General features: G+C 40.9%; 1 protein-coding gene across 11 annotated transcripts in view; it reads right to left on the minus strand.

Annotated features, from left to right (window-relative positions):
* Positions 1-17600, minus strand: part of TIAM1 (TIAM Rac1 associated GEF 1) — a 189154-nt gene that overhangs the window by 90237 nt on the left and 81317 nt on the right. The window contains exon 1 of one of the 11 annotated variants that reach the window (XM_081859262.1): positions 16825-17128. The exons of the other annotated variants lie outside the window; for them this stretch is intronic. The gene's annotated coding sequence lies outside the window, so the exon portion shown is untranslated. Of the gene's footprint in view, positions 1-16824; positions 17129-17600 lie in introns of those variants that run through there. 11 annotated transcript variants of the gene reach the window in all.

Below are 17600 nucleotides of genomic sequence, written 5' to 3' on the forward strand. Positions count from 1 at the left end.
ATGAGCACTCTTGCCCCACACCCCAAGTTTTTGAGCACATGTGTAACTTGCTTGTCTGCAGCAATGAAAGGTGATCTCCCAGATCCCAGCTAGGCTCCTTAAAAACAAGGCAACTTTGCCCCACAGTGACTCACATCAGGATAGTGTTTGTTTGTTTGTTTGTTTGTTTGTTTGTTTGTTTGTTTGTTTGTTTGCACTATCAGTACATGGTCCAGCCTAGAACCAAGAAAGAAGGTGGTTAACTTTTCAGCCATCTCAAGAAGCTCTGGGATGATAACACATTTTGGAATGCTGCTGTGTGGGAGTAGGTGGCTACATCTGATAAATTTTCACACAAAAATATTATGCTACAAAATTGGTATCATTTGTGGTTGAAGCATATGGCTGAGGTGTTTGAGCTAATGGTGAACAATTATTCTTGGTAAATGCGATGCAATGTGAATCAGCGTAAAGACTCTTATTGTTAGGTATGTCACTGCAAACCACAGTTTATATAAAACTAGAAAATGTCTGGCTGTCCAAGTCCAAAGCTGACATGTATCAGTGAGTTCTTTATACCTCCCCCCACCTCATCTCTTCATAAACTACATTCACAGGTTTTTCACTAGGTGAATTATTATCATTATTATGTATTTATACCTCACCTTTTTTCCTTGACAGTAATTGGTTTTTAAAAGTTCCCCGTTGCAACACAGATGGACACATATACAAAACACAAACACCTAAACTTGAGGTGAGGGGGGAATGTATCAAAAAGTAATTTTATAGATATTTATTTGGGTTGTGTGGAAGGCAACTTTCTTTTTCAGACATAGTTGTTGTTTTTAAAGGAACCTTCACAAACAAAGAAGCAGCTAAACCTGTCAAATAAATTATTCCTCCAGCATGAGCATCAATCCTACACAAATTCTATAATTAGAAATATAATTATCCCTCTCAAAAGACCTTGTATCTCTATGTAAGTGACAGGTCACATCCTCCAAACAACAATTAAAACTGGCAAAATCAGAAACGGGAATTAATAGCAACCTATAAAGAGCACAGCACATAGGCATGCACCACAGCAGGGGACACTCCCTGCACAAATGCTCTTTTGAGTGCAGGGTGCGTGTTTGTGCATAAAAATGATACCAAAATCTAGAAGAATGCCTTGAAGAAAGCAAGAACTCCAAAGACAGGCATTACAAAACATGGGAAGCAACGCCACAGTAGAAAAATGTTAAGGGCTACACACTGGGTACTGTACTTTCATTCTGGCCAGTGGTTCAAAATGCAAAACAGACCTCCTAACCAGTGGCGTAAAAAGGTCAGGTGGTACCCGGTGCGGAAAATTTCTTGTCAAATTGAATTTATTTATTTCTTTGCCTGCAAAAATGGTTTGGCTTTATTTCATATTTTTTGGGGGGAGGGGAGATGGAGTTGTTGAGCTTTTCTGGGGGAAGCCAAAGTTGTTGAGCCCTTCAGCTGAGGGGGAGCCAGCAGGCGGACCGTTTTGGCAGCGCAACAAAGCCACAACGTCTATCATATCCGGGGCAGCCTGCACCCGCCACACCCACCTTGCACTGCCCCTGCTCCTAACCAGGAAAGAACATTATGTCACTAACCACCATGGCTATGTTCTTCCTTCAGGGTCAGAGGCAATATGCCTCTGAATACGTGTTGCTGAGAACTCCAGGTGAGGAGAGCTCATAGGTATCTGGTTGGCCACTGTGGAAACAGGATGTTGGGCCTGATGGGCCTTTGGCCTGACCCACCAGAGTTTTTTTTATAGTCAGGTACAAGATACTGCCATCAAGCTTTGCAGTAGTATGGGAGTACTACAATAAGCCAGAAGCTTTAAGAGTTAAATAATAATAATAATACTATATTTCAGGATACTGCCACAGGGAAAGAAACAGGGTTATTGTTTTTTAAAAGTGGAACCTGGGTCTCAGTTCTAATATCTAATAAGCCTTCCTCCTTAACAGTGTGGAGACAATACTGCAGCACTCCAGTAATATGGGGAAAGGCAGTCAGATTATTATTTACTTCATATTATCTGTTGTTTTAAGTAAGTGGAACAGCTAGATGGGAGTAGTGCTAAATGGGGATGAATAAATAAGGGGGTGGGGACTAGAAGGCAACAGCAGCTTCAACTGATTTTTTCTTTTCTTCCTACTGGCTCAACTGCTCTATAATAAAATACCTATATATTTCTAGGACAGCCTCAAGGTCTTCTCTGGCTCTCATTCACAGAATTAGTCTTTACCAGGTGAAGAATCAAATAACTCTTCCCTGTTAACTGGTGGCACTGAAGATCAGCACAGAATCCCTTGTCTTTTCCCTGCCCTTGTTGGGTACTTTCACTATCTGAGTTCAAAATGAGTATCTGGGGTTAGTAATGTGCCACACAGCAGTATTCCTGGGCCTTGAAACAAATTCTTGCAAACTGAAAAAAAAAAACTGTTAATGGCTGAATGTTAAAAGCAGAGTAGCGCAAAAATGTTTGGGAAGAGTCTCAAAAGAAAAGTCATTCAGGATTTATCCTTCTCTGCCCTTAATATTAAGATATAAGAGAAAACTATGAGAAACCATGTAGCATCCTAATTCCAGGGAAGCAAACAACAATGTATTACAAGGAAGAGCAAGTGCTGGTGCTATCTGTGAAATCAGAGGAATCTTTTTTGCCCTGGGGCTCCCTGTGTTGCAAGATCAGGATTCCAGAACCTTGCTCCCCACCCCCCTGGCTAGTCCAATCTTACTCTTGTCTTTGTTGCTCCCAATAGTTAGTAAAATTTTCTCTTTCAGGTATTAATCAATTTAACTGCAAATGTTATTAGGAGGGTACTAGGTGTTATGAGGAAAATTCACAAACCACTTTGTGCTGGAATCATGCCACTGTTCCAATTCCTCTATGCCAGTTCTGTGAATGGGACAGTGTTGTTTGCGTGGCGAGTTCCCGCCCCCCACCAGGATAAATAAAAACACGAGACACCATAATTTAAGGTTAGATGGGTGAATTAGGCCACAACTTTATTGAATTCAGGAATGAGAGGCATTGGCTTAGGCATTGGTCCTATTGACTATCCGGCTCCAGCCCATTTGCTGGAGACACGGGAAGGGTTAACACCATAGAGGGGGAGTCTCCTGCTGAGGGTCACCGCTTGGGGGCGTGCCTTTGGCCCACACCTCCATAGGCTTCGGACAGGGCCACGTCCCCCGGAGTCCTTTATCGGACCACCCTTCGTTCACTGGGGGGAGGTGATGGCGTTCCTCCCCTCCCCACAAATCCTCTTAACCCTTTCTTACCAATGCCTAACCGCCAATGCCGAGGAGTTGTGACGAGTTGCTACGAGGTAGGCGAAAAACCAAATGGCTGTAAATTGCCAATTGGGAAAAATTCCTACCATGCCCCTTGCGGCGACAGACCGAAGTCCATAGCAAAGTCAGAGACCTACCTAAAGCCTACCTAAAGGGAGGGAGGGTGGGAAAACGTGGGGGCTAGCCGGCGAAAAGAGGGCAAGCCCCCTCTGCGCCGGCCCTAAATAGGGCAGGCCATGCCCCCCCCCAGCCAGCTGATTGGCTGGCTGGGGGGGGAGACGCGGCCGGGATTCCCCTGTTCTTGCGGGGGCTGAAACCAGCCCCCGCTCACGTGGGGGTGGGCGTGAAGCTCGCAACCCCACCTCCTGGGCAGGCCGGAAGTGGCTTTGTATGTGATATTTTTCCAAATGTCCAAACTGTTCATGAAGGCTTTAATTAAGAGTTCTATGTAGTTATTTTTGCAACGGCCAGCAAGTAACTATAAAATTCTGCCTAGCTCAATTCTAATATTCTGGTACAGAGTGTCGCTGCAGAACCAAATGTGCAGAAAAGGTGTCTTGTGGACGTTCCATTGTTTATTTCAACAGGGCTTCTACAGACGAATGTTCAAAATAGATTCTGAACCAGAGTGTTCAGAATACAAGACTCTTTTTGGGTGCAATCCTTACTGGACACTCCTATATGTGCAATACACAAGTTTTCATTTTAGAAAAACAAATACATATTGCACTGCTTTATGCTGAGCGAACTGATACTAAATCAAAGTATTAACATTTTTTCATTTGCAATGAACACTTAGCATCCCACTCCTAAATATATTTATTTAGAAGCAGGGGGAAAATTTTATACTTTCATATAGAAAACAGCACACAAGCTACCTTTAAAAACCTTTATTGGTGAACAGCCCTAATATCACTAACTATGAAGACTATACACACAAGTATTTCACTGTGAGTCTATGTGATGAGTGGCTATAGTTAGTCACAACTTCCCAACATATGTACATATAGTGAAATGCATATAATCATTATATATGGCACAAACAACAGATTATTTTCTACAAAGGAAATGCTTTCTGCATAGGGATTTTATCATATTTGAACCAGCTCTTAAAAGTTAATGCAGCTTTCTCATAGGCCTGTTAGAAAGGGAAGTAGCAGAATTTTGGCTATTCACTGAGCTGTGTTACTTGAAAAATACAGGGCATTATCCAGCCAAAGTTAGGCACTTTATAGTCCTATTTGAAAAATTCTACCATGTTCAGGCATATAAGGGGGCTGGAAAAGGTAGAATCAAGAACAGGTTGAGTAATAGTGCAGATCTTTCCTTTACCTTCTGTACCTATATCAAAACAGTACACTCTATCTATACTACAAAAAGTTCTTCATGGGTTCAGAGAACTCTCATGTAACTTTACAATTTGTATCTGTTATCTTGATAAGTAATCCAAATACTGGCTGCTCGCGTTGCATCTGAAAAGTAGCATGTCACTCTGAAAAACTACTGCTATCTTAGAAGATTAACAATATATCTGGCATTCTTTAGGGTACCCGCAATACTTTATATTTTTTTATTCTGTTGCAGCAGAGTGAACAAAATAGCGTGACTGCCTCTCTGATATTTTTAGATAAAGTGTTACTGAGTCAAAGAGAAATGCATGAACAGAAGTTGCAGAGCAACCATTTCACCTGCACCTGATAAGTTACTTGCAAATTATGCAGTCTAGTTGAGAACAGGGCCAGCTTCCTGGAATTTATGCAAATATGCAAACCAGCTAAAATCTACCAGCGATTGTTGCACCCTTTTTTAATTGATTACGGTCAAATGTTGCAAATTGATGTGGTAGCTTGCAGAATGATACTTAATATTTTGTTCGCTGGATAAAACCTGCAATTGGAGGTGGTTGCTAGAACACCCTGTAGGACTGCCCACTTATAAATGAGTGATATACTCAGGGAGGGGGGGGGAGTACAAGGTGCTGTCCCCTTGAATCAATCTGCAAAGGTATGGAAAAGTTCAGAGCTGGCTTTCTGTCCTAAAATCTGAGTTCAGGCAAGGACTCCAAGCAAAACACAGACGCTCTTGCTTTCATTTCAAACTGTGTAATATACCCAATGAATCCCACACCACCAGTGGGTGACATCTGTAAAACTGTAATTAACTACTGGTATTTGAACAGCGCTCAGAATAGCTAAAGTCACTTCTTGATGCTTCTTGTGACTTTGTGGGGGTGGTTTGAAGAACAAAAGATGATGTTCTAATACCCCACTTCACACCATTAGGATGTAGAAAGATCATGGTAGTTCTCCATTCTTGTTCACAATAATGTCTTGAAGGGTTTATCACTTATCACCCCAATTTTTAAAACAGCAGGAGAAAGCACTGTATTGCAAGTTTCTCTGTGTGAATGTATCCCTTCAGTGCAAATTCCTTGACTCACATGTTCTTTTCATTGAAATTAGTCAGTGGGACAGTCCACATTTTTTCATCTGTATATTAGAGCACATTTATTAACATTTTATTATGTTATTCTTCCCCTGGCCGCAAAAGAAAAACAGCTTTGGGAAGAGGTGACATTTGAGCAGGCATTTATTTTATTTAGACCGTTTCCACACTGCTTAAACTGTAACAAAATCTCTTAAGTGGAATACGATTTTTTTTTACCAAAATGCACAATGAAACCATGAATACAAATTACTAATAAATATATGCAGATAGCATTTCTTTATCCTTTCAAAAAACTTGGAAGCTTGGATGGCTCAGGGTTCTGTGTTCGAGCTCCTTGTTGGGCAAAGGATTCCTGCACTGCAGGGGACTGGACTAGATTACCCTCATGGTCTCTTCCAACTTTATGATTCTATCTCTGCTTAAGACTTCTCAGCTTCCTGCCTCTCACTCAGGGCCCCAACAAACTCAAAGATCACTCCCCCCAAATCCCACCCTGGAACCTGCTGACATACTTGTAGCGTCCTCAGGCTGCTCACAGCTATGTTCAGCTGCTCTCAGCACACCCAGTTCCACGCTACAGCAGGTTTGGCCTGGCAAGTTTCCTATGGGGTCTAAAGGGTGGCAAACAGGACACCAATCACTCATATATTTTTTTCTCTGGCACCTCTGCTCACTTCTCCACCTCCAGCTACTTTCAGCTGGGGGTGGGGGTTTTGCTTAAGCTTCCACTCAAAACTATACTCCCTTTTCTTCACCCTGTAGGGGATGGAACAAGAGGTGTGGGGAGGGGCAATTTTCCATGGAGAAACAGCAGGTGGTGAAAACAAAGACACCTCTTTCCAAAACTGTTCTTTCTTTAAAACAGAACCGCACCAGGGTTCCATTACATGTGTTCATGCATAACGTATAGTTAACAGCCAACATGTGTTTAAGTCCCATTCATTTCAATCACGCTTAAGACTGGATGGAGATTTTGGGCCTCTGATTTCAATCAGCCCTGCCATCAAAAGGCAGTGTGCGACCAAAGGTCCACAGAAACAGTGGGCTTTCCATTGGTGGTGTTGTTTGAAGATGACAGATCCTGAGATGAATGAATGACAGAGCACCAAGCAAGCAGAACAGTCTCTCTGGAATGATATACGGCTGACCTCTCAACAAACAATTGCCATACAGATAGATGTTTTGCTGGTTTCAAAAGCAGCTGCATTGCCAGAAAGTGCCCAGTGAAACCTGATATTTAAATGCATGGATCTTATCTATATTTACTAAGGGAATGATAAAGGAATTCTATTACCATCTTTTGCATAGGCCTTAACATGCCTCAACACATCTTGAAATTTTGAAACAAAACCATATACAGGATTGTTGACTGCATATTCTGATGCACAGGACATTCCCCCTCACCCTCTGTGTTATTTGAGAAGCTTACCTAAAGCTACACTGCTAAATATGGTGTCTACAGACTTAGAAAAGGTAAACCAGACATAATATTTTCATGCAAATACCTCCCTCGGGCAGTGTAAGGATGTTTCAAATTAAGAAAGAGAGGTGTTTGCACATTCTGAAAGGGGCAAATGGATGCATGCTTTATATAGTTGTGCACACATGTGTATATCCATGAACTTATTGAAGTTATCTTTTGCTTGGGAAATCCTGGTAAACTGGTATGCTTTGTTTTTATTTTGCCACATAATTTTTGTATCATTCACAATAGGAAAACACACACAAGTAATCAATTTCCTATTGAAATTGACCATAACAGTAAAATCCAGACACTCCTATGAAGTACAGAACAGCCTTCTTAAAATTTACAAGATTGCTCCAGTATAATTAGCTTCCAGACAACAGCCATCCACTGCCATTTGAAAAATGCAATCTATATGTAGGCACATGGTTGGTCATTGTTGGTTTCTTTTTAAAATAAGGTGATTAGGTGAATTAGATGCACAAATGCCTTCTGCATGGGGAAAACAGATTTTTCTCCAGCAATTCTACAATATGGGAGTACATTGCAAGGGCACTGCCAAAGCTATTAAGTTTGTGGTAAGCTACTCTCCTGGTTGCTTGTGACCAGTATTAAAAACTGGGATAGAAAAGCCAGGAGCCAAATGACTCCTCGGACCTGGGTTGGGGCTGCCAAAACAGAATGTCTAGTCGCCATGGGGGGCAGTTTTTATTTATTATTTTGATAAGCATGAACTTATACACAGTTCACATTAGAGACACATTATTAATATCACATTTTTATCAGAAATTGTTAATACATGTTTAAATTTGTGTTTATAATAAAAATATTGGTATTATACTTCAGTTTTCAAAACACTCTACTCTTTATTGTTAAACTCCTTAGCATATAGTCTGTCTTTAACATATGCTTTGGGGGTTCAACGTACATTCGTTTCAGTAATCCCTGAGTGTCAGCCAGGTGCAAAAAATGCCACCCAGACTTTTTGAGGTGCTTGCAAATGGGAGAATCTTTAGGCGCAAAATGCGTCTGGTGACCTGCTAATTTCGAACCCTGCTTGTGTCAAGAAAAAAATATTTAGAAAAGTTTTTCTAAACAGCAGGCATGTATGTGTAGGCAGGGCATCTGTTGACTTAAGGCCAAACTAGATACCTGGCGGATGAAGACCGTGATTTTGAGAGGAAAAGGAGAGGGTGGGGAATAGATACACCAGCCATTTCTCTTCTGCAGCCGTCCCTGACCCCCCCCCCCACCACCACACACACACACAATGTCAAACATTTGTCTGGGAATCAGAGTGGAAGGAGTGGGTGCAGGATAACCAAGACGACAGGGGAAGGATTGGAGAACCCCATACCTATTTGTGTACCTCTACAAACCATAGCTTCACCCACTGCTTTTTTCAGCTAGGTTCTCAGACTCAGGGTCTGCTGAAGCATGTCCTATTTCAGCCCTTATCTGCAAGGCTGGCTCTAGACATTCCTATGTGAAAGGCTGTACATAAGTTTGCAAGCTAGGCCACAATGAATCTGTGAGCACAGCAGTACAAGTTCAGCATTGTTTTGCTCGTATTTAGAACCAGGCAAATGTCAGCCAAAAGAAAACAGTGCTCATAACCCTCAATAATTACAATGCTGTCCGCAAATTAGTTAGTATTCTGATCTGTTTCAACAAAAGCAACCATCAATAAATATAAGCTCAGATGCTCCATGGCAACTCTAAAATACAAGCTAATTAAATTTCTTACTACTCATAACTACTGAGCTGTAATTGATGGGTTTCAAGGAGCATTATACATAAAGAAACATTCTCCCAATAATTTATAACTTGTAAGGCACCGACAGAATACTTTGGGTGATCATGAAGTGCACAGCCTGGAGGCTGAAAACACAAAGTTTGGAATGAAAAATGGCTAATGACTCTCTAAAGATAACTAATTAAACTCACAAAGTGCATTTTTAAAAATTTAAATGGTAATATCATATAATCTATGGCCATCAATGATCTTCTACTAAATTAATTGATAAAAAGAAATAATTTGCATCGGATTTTGAGGGTTTTCCTGGTAGTTCTTAGCACCATTACTAGGGTAGCCATGTATTCTCCCTTGCAGAGGATCGCCCAGGCTGCCTAGTCTAAGTCCAGAGCAAAGACAAACCAGAACAGTAACTCGACAACAGACTGAGCAGACACACAGGTCACCTGGCCACAGCCTTTCCCACTAGAAATTTATATTTATAATAATTATTTCTAAATCTGCATATATAAGCAAAAGCAAAAAAAATCTGCAAATTCGCATTATATATGTTCAACTCTATTGGGAGAGGAAAATGTGGGTTTAATTGATCCTAGTTCCCAGCAATGTGCTTTGACTGCAACAATACTGTCCCCAAATAGTAATTGCTGTAACCTGGTCATCTGATCCCTGACACAGCTGACAAAACTATATCTATATATTTATCTGTCTACATACATTTTCACCTCCAATTACTCTTTTAAAATATTGTGCATGGTAATGTAAATAGAGATTATTATTTTTCCTTCTCCCTCTCATAGAATATAAATCTGGGGTCATCCAACAAAGCAGAATGTTGGAAGATTCAGGATAGACTCTGTACAAACTGCATACTACAAAATTCATTACCGCACAATGTAGTGGTGGTTTTTTGTAAAGGGTGTTAGAGAAATACACGGAGAATAAGGCTGTCAGTTGACTACTAGACTATGTGCCTGCAATGTCAAGGCATACTGCCTTTGAATACCAGCTCTGGGAGCACAAGTAGGCCTTCCTTGAAAAGCTGGAAATATTAAGAATATGTTTCACCCCTCTTGAGCACTAGGGATAGGGAAAGCTGCAAAATTGGAATGAAACCAAAGGAATGAATGGGCATGTTTTAGAACTAAGCAGCTGAATAATGCTATCAGTGCCTTGGAGTTCTGTGAACTAATAATTGGTTATGGAAACAAAGTAGACATCATTTAGCCATATTCAAGTTAATAAAGATTTTAAAAACCCACAATTTCCTTAGTATATGAACAAATCTTGTAATAACTTTAGAATGAATAGTTCTAATCAACTCACATTGTCTCTGTGTTTGGAGCTGGAGTTACTTACTGATTGTGAAATTGCAACACGATTTTTTTTAATGGGAAACCATTTATAAATAGAATCAAATAAATATCAGAATATAGCACTTATGATTCTCACTTTTTCTGCCTTCATATCCTCCCTCCCATTACCCCCACAAAAAAAGAATTTCTTAGCAACTGTTTTTGAAGTTTTCAAAGATGAAGGCAAGCTTTGTGGGTTAACGTGTCATCACTAGATAGAAGTTTAGTGGTGCTTTTGGACTTTGTGGCTTCTGGCTTAACTACATAGCAAAACTACCTCAAGGCTTTTAATTTCATACTGACTTTGTAACTCTGGGGGATCTTCATTACAGAGGCCTTTCTTTTATGTCAATGGTTTTATTTCAGGTCTGTTTGACCTGACCACTCCCTGTCTAACAGATGCCTTTCCCTAGGCCTTGGCCATTATCATTCAAAAGTTTTAACAAGAGTTTCTTCACAAATGCATATGCTAGAATATACACCAAAGGGAGCAGGGCTTTATTCATGCCTCAGGCTGATGAATGATAGACCAACAGGGCCCAGTGTATTAAAAACCCCAATCCACAGAACTGTACTCTCAAAGAGCCCTCACTATTCCCAGGGTGATATCTGCTGCTCAAGTTCTTACTGAACCCCAAGAAAGCAATGTTACAACATTTTCCTTAGACTTCACATAAGCCGCCCTGGCATGCCATTACAGCAGTGAAAACCTATACCTTCATTATTCATGACTGTTGCTTGGAGGAAATCCAAGCCCCTTTCTATAGGACAGTTCCTTATGTTGTATGCCTATACTCAACCACTGCTAGCCAAGAACAGTGATCATCTGCCTCTTATGAGACAAAGGCAATCTACAAGATGCAGATGTAGCTTTGCATTATTACAGATGCTTGGAGCACTTTCTAATTAAGCAGTTCCCCCATAAAATAAAATAAAATAAAATAAAATAAAATAAAATAAAATAAAATAAAATAAAATATAAAATATAAAATATAAAATATAAAATATAAAATATAAAATATAAAATATAAAATATAAAATATAAAATATAAAATATAAAATATAAAATATAAAATATAAAATATAAAATATAAAATATAAAATATAAAATAAAATAATTGGGGGCCTTAGACTGGCGTAATTTATGGTCACCACTTCTCTCTCCTACCCCCTATGCTGTGTGTGTGTGTGTGTGTGTGTGTGTGTGTAACAGAGTAGTCAGGGGAGGGTGGTATCTCATATTGTGTAGGGCTTTGGAGCAGGACAAAGGACTCTCAACTCTTGAGATAGCCCCAAAGCTCAATGCAACATGAGAAATCCCTCCCCACAGAGACTCAGGGAAAAAACCCTCCATCTCAATGCATCCTACCCATTTCTGTGTAGGGGGAAAGTGAGGGTTTCTACTATCATGTTTTGAGCTCACAGTTCATCACTCCCAACTAGCTTGGCCAATGGTCAGGGATATTTCATAGATATTGCATAGAATCAGAGTTGGAAGGATCATTTATTCCAACCACCTGCAATGCAGGGATATGCAGCTGTCCCTTACAGGGACTGAATCTGCAACCTTGGCGTTGTCAGTACCATACTCCAGCCAACTGAGCTTAGCAACAGCTACCACCCTTGTGGGTTGAGGGAATTGTAGTAGTGTTTTCACTTCAGTGCTTTGTATACTCTTTGCGGAGTATTTTTCCTCTTTCCACACTAGGCTGTTTTTCTTAACCCTTCCTTAAGTGCTGCTACTATTATAGACACATTCCTTGACCTGGTAGAAGCTAATATACCCAAGAATTACCATATTATCTGCTTCTGCTATGAAAAACGGTAGACAGAATATGGCTTAACATACTTACTTTGCATGAGATCATGATCCAACCAGTTAAGCACGTATGAGGGAGATATACACAAATGCTTTAATCCTGCTGCAATCTATAGGATTTAACACTAGGCTGAACAACGTCCAAACCTTCAACATTTCTAAACAAAGAAATCCACCCTTTCATATAAAGAAAAGTACAATCAAGTGAGGTGGATTATCATTTCCCCACATTTGCACAGAGTTTCATCAAACAACCCCCTTTTGGGCTGGATTTGTTGGAAATGTTTTGTGTTCTGACTTCTTGAAAGCCTTGTGACTGTCCCACAGAGCAGCCAAACAACCAAAAGAGAACACACCTGCTGAGCTAAAGGAGGGAAATCTTCACATTTGTTTATTTGAGGGGGTATAGCCAGCAGTAAATATTTAAAGGCAAGCTGCATTCTGAGTCTAAATGCAGTAATGCTGAAGTACAATTCCATTCCCAACCGTAATTAATTTATAAATGTTTAAGGGATTTGTGTAACTTTTTCCCTCCAGTTCTGCAGTATCTGTAGCCTGACTCTGCTAATCCTGTGTTCAGTGCTCTGTATTCTGACCTCCTTAATATCTCCACGCAAGAATGCTGAAACGCTATAGTCTATTAATAATTTATTCCTCTCATCTAGCAATGGATTATTGTTCCATAAAACTCACTGGAACATGCTAGACGCACACTCCTCCCCTCCCCCTACGCAATCAACAGCCCGGAAGTACACTTTAAAAGGAAACAATGTTCAGCCTAGCCCCTTTGCACATTTGCTCTTAAGCATTGTGGTCGCTTAATTCTGGATTCAGCTGTGATTTACAAATTATTATTACGAAAGCGAAAACAGATTAAAAATGCAAGCGGTTGACGAGTTGCCGTTTCACCCAGAGAGCTTTATCGCTAGTTGTATCAGGTTTTCTTGCATGATCAGTTTTCATAATAAAGCACAGGTGAACAGCATCAGGGTAAGACTGAGCATTCATTGAAGCAGTGGCACATACCAGGCGACACCATAAAAATGAACAGATTCATTATAGAAAAGGTTTTTATGGGATATTTCTGATGAAGTTGACTCTAGGCCATGAAAGCTTTTGCCACAATTAATTTGTTGATTTTAAGAGTGCTGAAAGACGCTTGGTCAATGTTTAGGAATGCCCCAAATTGCTATGAAAGCCAACAATGAAATATGGGATGCACCAGTCAAGAAGAAAATCAAATGATGTGAACTGCAAGTTTGCAACTCAAAACAAGGACAAGGGACGAGGATGCTGCCTCCATCCTTAGATTAAAAGACAAGACCCAGGCCTTTATTTCTTGTAGGTTAATAGGTGCACAGGGAAGAATCTGTGAATGACCCAAGACAGATAGCAAAGGATGGCCGAACAACACTGGAATCTTCTAGGCAATATCCAGATAACCAACCTGGGATAATAACCAATGAATATGGTTCTGTAAACAAGTAGATTAGAGCTGTTCCTCTTAACACCTCACCCCATTCAGTGGCCCAATTCAGACATAACTAGAAAAGTTGGATCAGATTCTGGTTCAAATACGGCAAGCCATGTTCTGGGCAATCCAAAATTAATGGTTTGCTATATATGGATAAGGGACGCGGGTGGCGCTGTGGATAAAACCTCAGCGCCTAGGACTTGCCAATCGCATGGTCAGCGGTTCGAATCCCTGCGGCGGGGTGTGCTCCCGTCGTTCGGTCCCAGCGCCTGCCAACCTAGCAGTTCGAAAGCACCCCCGGGTGCAAGTAGATAAATAGGGACCGCTTACCAGCGGGAAGGTAAACGGCGTTCCGTGTGCTGCGCTGGCTTGCCAGATGCAGCTTTGTCACGCTGGCCACGTGACCCGGAAGTGTCTGCGGACAGCGCTGGCTCCCGGCCTATAGAGTGAGATGAGCACACAACCCTAGAGTCTGTCAAGACTGGCCCGAACGGGCAGGGGTACCTTTACCTTTACCTATATATAGATAAATTGGCAAAATGACTGTTTGTTCCAGAACACAATTGGGAGCTTGTCACCTCATCCCCTCATGGGCAAATAACCACTGTTCATATCAACAAACCAAAACTGCATATTAAAACCAAGTTTGCATATTTAAAATAGTGCATTTTTGTCTCGAGCAGAAGTCAGTGTTACTGAGGATGTTAAAATACTAGACATGCGGTACCATTAATACTTTACCACTGACTCCATAGAAAGGAAAATCACAAGAGTCAGTTCCATATATGTAAAAGCTGGAAAGTATGGCCCTGACAGCCTACCCAGAGTACATCCTACACAAGCCCCATGAAATGTATGGTCACTTTCATAACATTTGCACAGTACTTTTGAGGAAACAACTAGTAAGGAAAAGTGTTCTAAATAAAGCATTTTATAGGTGCTACCATACCTAAGCACATAATTGCCACAGCAATTTTCGGGGCATTTCAAAATGAAATTATCAGTTTTAAGCTCAAGATGAGGTGACACATCCACACAAGCATTTCTCAGAGGCTTTAAAAAAAAATAAAATGTTAATCCTCTTTAGATCAGCCCAGGAATGTAACACTTCTAAAATGAATAACTGTCTTGACAATGGGGTTTTGAGATAATCAGATGAAGTGTCACAAGCAGCAATCACCTGTCTTAATTAAGGTACAGAAAATGTATTTTCTGTCTCTGCCCCTGAGAAATTATTCTAGATGACAAAGTACCACGTCAATGGATGATGTTTGGAATCCAGCTAATCTCTAGCTATATAATATCACACAATTATCAGCAGAGAATATTCTTCTGAACAATATACCTACCATATGGAAATTAACAACTGGACAACAAAAATTGATTTTATGTGTTCTAATGGTAGCCAAGAGGCTGATATTGATGAACTGGAAGAGTAAAGATATTATCTCCTTTAATCAATGGATTGATAATAGGATAACACTTGCAACCTATGAACGGACTGCTTACAGACATAGACTCTGCTTGGATAAATACAACAATATTTGGAACAAATGTATACAAAATGTAAAGGTAAAGGTACCCCCGACCATTAGGTCCAGTAGCGGACGACTCTGGGTTTGCAGCGCTCATCTCACTTTACTGGCCAAGGGAGCCGGCATTTGTCCGCAGACAAATGTGGCCAGCATGACTAAGCTGCTTCTGGCGAACCAGAGCAGCGCATGGAAACGCTGTTTACCTTCCCACCGGAACAGTACCTATTTATCTACTTCCACCTGACGTGCTTTCAAACTGCTAGGTTGGCAGGAGCTGGGACCGATCAACGGGAGCTCACCCCGTCGTGGGGATTCGAACCGCCGACCTTCTGATCGGCAAGCCCTAGGCTCTGTGGTTTAGACCACAGCGCCACCAGCGTCCCTATACAAAATGTGGTATTAATACAAAATGTAGTATTAATACAAAATGTAGTAGACTATTAATATTTCTATTAGAATTAGGATAATAATATATAATTTATAAAAAGATGTGTGGGTTAGGGTATTTTTTGCATATATTCCTATAATGTTTCCCCCTCCCCTTTACACAGTTCTGTGTTTTGTTCTTTTTCCTTTTTCCTTCTTTTTGTATCACTTTACAAACGGGACTTCTCTGCATTGGCTCCCTGCTTGTGGAATGCTCTCCCCAGGGAGGTTCAATTGGTGCCTTCATTATATGCCTTTAGGTGCCAGACAAAAAAACATTCCCCTTCAACCTGGCCTTGGGCTGATTGACATCAAGTCAATCTAAATTGTGCTGTGGAAGGGCAGGGGGAGGGTTATTGGTTTGTTTCTGTTCTTATTTTTATTATGCATTTTGTGTTTTCTATATGGGAATTTTATGTTGTGAGCTGCCCTGAGAACTATGGATATAAGGCGGTATACAAATTTTATAAATAAAAAAGTAACTAAATGCAAACTGCTAACCTGAATGCTTTTTATAGGCAGGGAAAGGGGCACAGGGGTGAATTTATGGAACCAAGAGGGCAGCGGCCCCAAAAAAGTTTGGGAACCACTGCTTCAATATCTCATACAAACAATCATACTACAAAAAGGCTGTGTTGCCTTAACCCAAAAGTTAGGGGTTGCCTTAATAAAGTTCAGAGTAGCCCTGCAGAATGCACTGCAGCATTCAGAAATAGTTTGAAAGTCCAACAGCAGCAGACCAGAGCCCTTCGTTACATGTGTAAATGCTGTAGAAACAACCTTCCCGGTTTTCAAGGTTTCACTACTCGTAACAGGATCATGAGTGATACTGGAAATTTTCACAAGACGGCTTTAAACTGTTCTAGAGAAGGTAACTGGTAATTATGGAACCAGACAGCTTCGGGAAAAGGTGCATCTTTAATGAGTAACATGAGATGCCTCTCTTTCTCTCAGGAAATACTGCTACTAAATCCAGCACTTCTTAACATTCAAAAACCATGTGCCTTTTCCTGCTGCTGCCCTGCAAAGAGGGATAAATGCTTCGGAAAGAATGCACCTTTTAATTGTACATGAAGGAGGGAGATATGCCTACTTTTCAGCACAGAGGAAAGAACCATGCAGGTTATAATTCTGTCCAACACCACACACACAAACACAGAGGGAGGGAGGGAGTAAAAAAAAGAGCTATAAAGTATATCCAGCAGGAGAATTATCAGAGTTTCTTTTTACAAAGGTAACCACTTACCCTTAATCAGTAGCACCAACATATCCTCTGGTCTCATTTCACAAAGCACTCAGATCCAGCCAGCAACAAAAAATGAGGAAGCGTGAGTCTTTCATTCCGCTTCTGGCTCAGAATGTGGGTGTAACTTGCTAAGTTTCATGCTAAGTAGAGATGGGTCATTTGGGTGTGTTTAAAAGGTTCTCTCTCATCCCCCTCTCCTCCCCCTCTCTGTAGTCAAGTCTAAGGCTTTGCTTTTGCATTTTTCACATGCAGAAGAGAGCAGGCTGTTGGGATCTTCAACTTCCTCAAATCTAAATACTCACAAACACCACCCCAGCAGGGTCTCTTGAATAGGGATGCCTGTAACAGCGGGTTTAGCCAGTCACTGAAAAACACAGCAACCCAAAAGAAAGGCTAAACGCTTGGAATGGCACTTCAGCTGCTTTCACACATGTGCCCCATGAGCAACAGACTGAAGCCAAGTAATCTCTAGGAAAAGTCAAAACAAAGAGGAGGTGGGCTGCTCCTGCCTGAGGAGTTGGATTAGGGGTTGTGATGTTCCTGCCAAACCATGGCAGAATGAATGGCATGCCCAGAGGTTCAGTCTAGGATCTCTAGTCTCCAATACACACTTGAGTGAATGACATAGCCATAGCCCCATTCATTCCCACAATAACCCTACAGCTATAATCCTTGAAGCACTTTAGAGGAAATCTGTCCCCATGCAAACTGTTCTCACATTGAGAGCTTGTGCTTCTCACTGCAGGGAGTGTGGGAGAAGTGATGTGAAGCTTCTG

Source organism: Podarcis erhardii (assembly GCF_964252035.2).
Source record: "Podarcis erhardii genome assembly, chromosome: 4".
In the NCBI taxonomy this organism is placed as follows: Eukaryota; Metazoa; Chordata; class Lepidosauria; order Squamata; family Lacertidae; genus Podarcis; species Podarcis erhardii.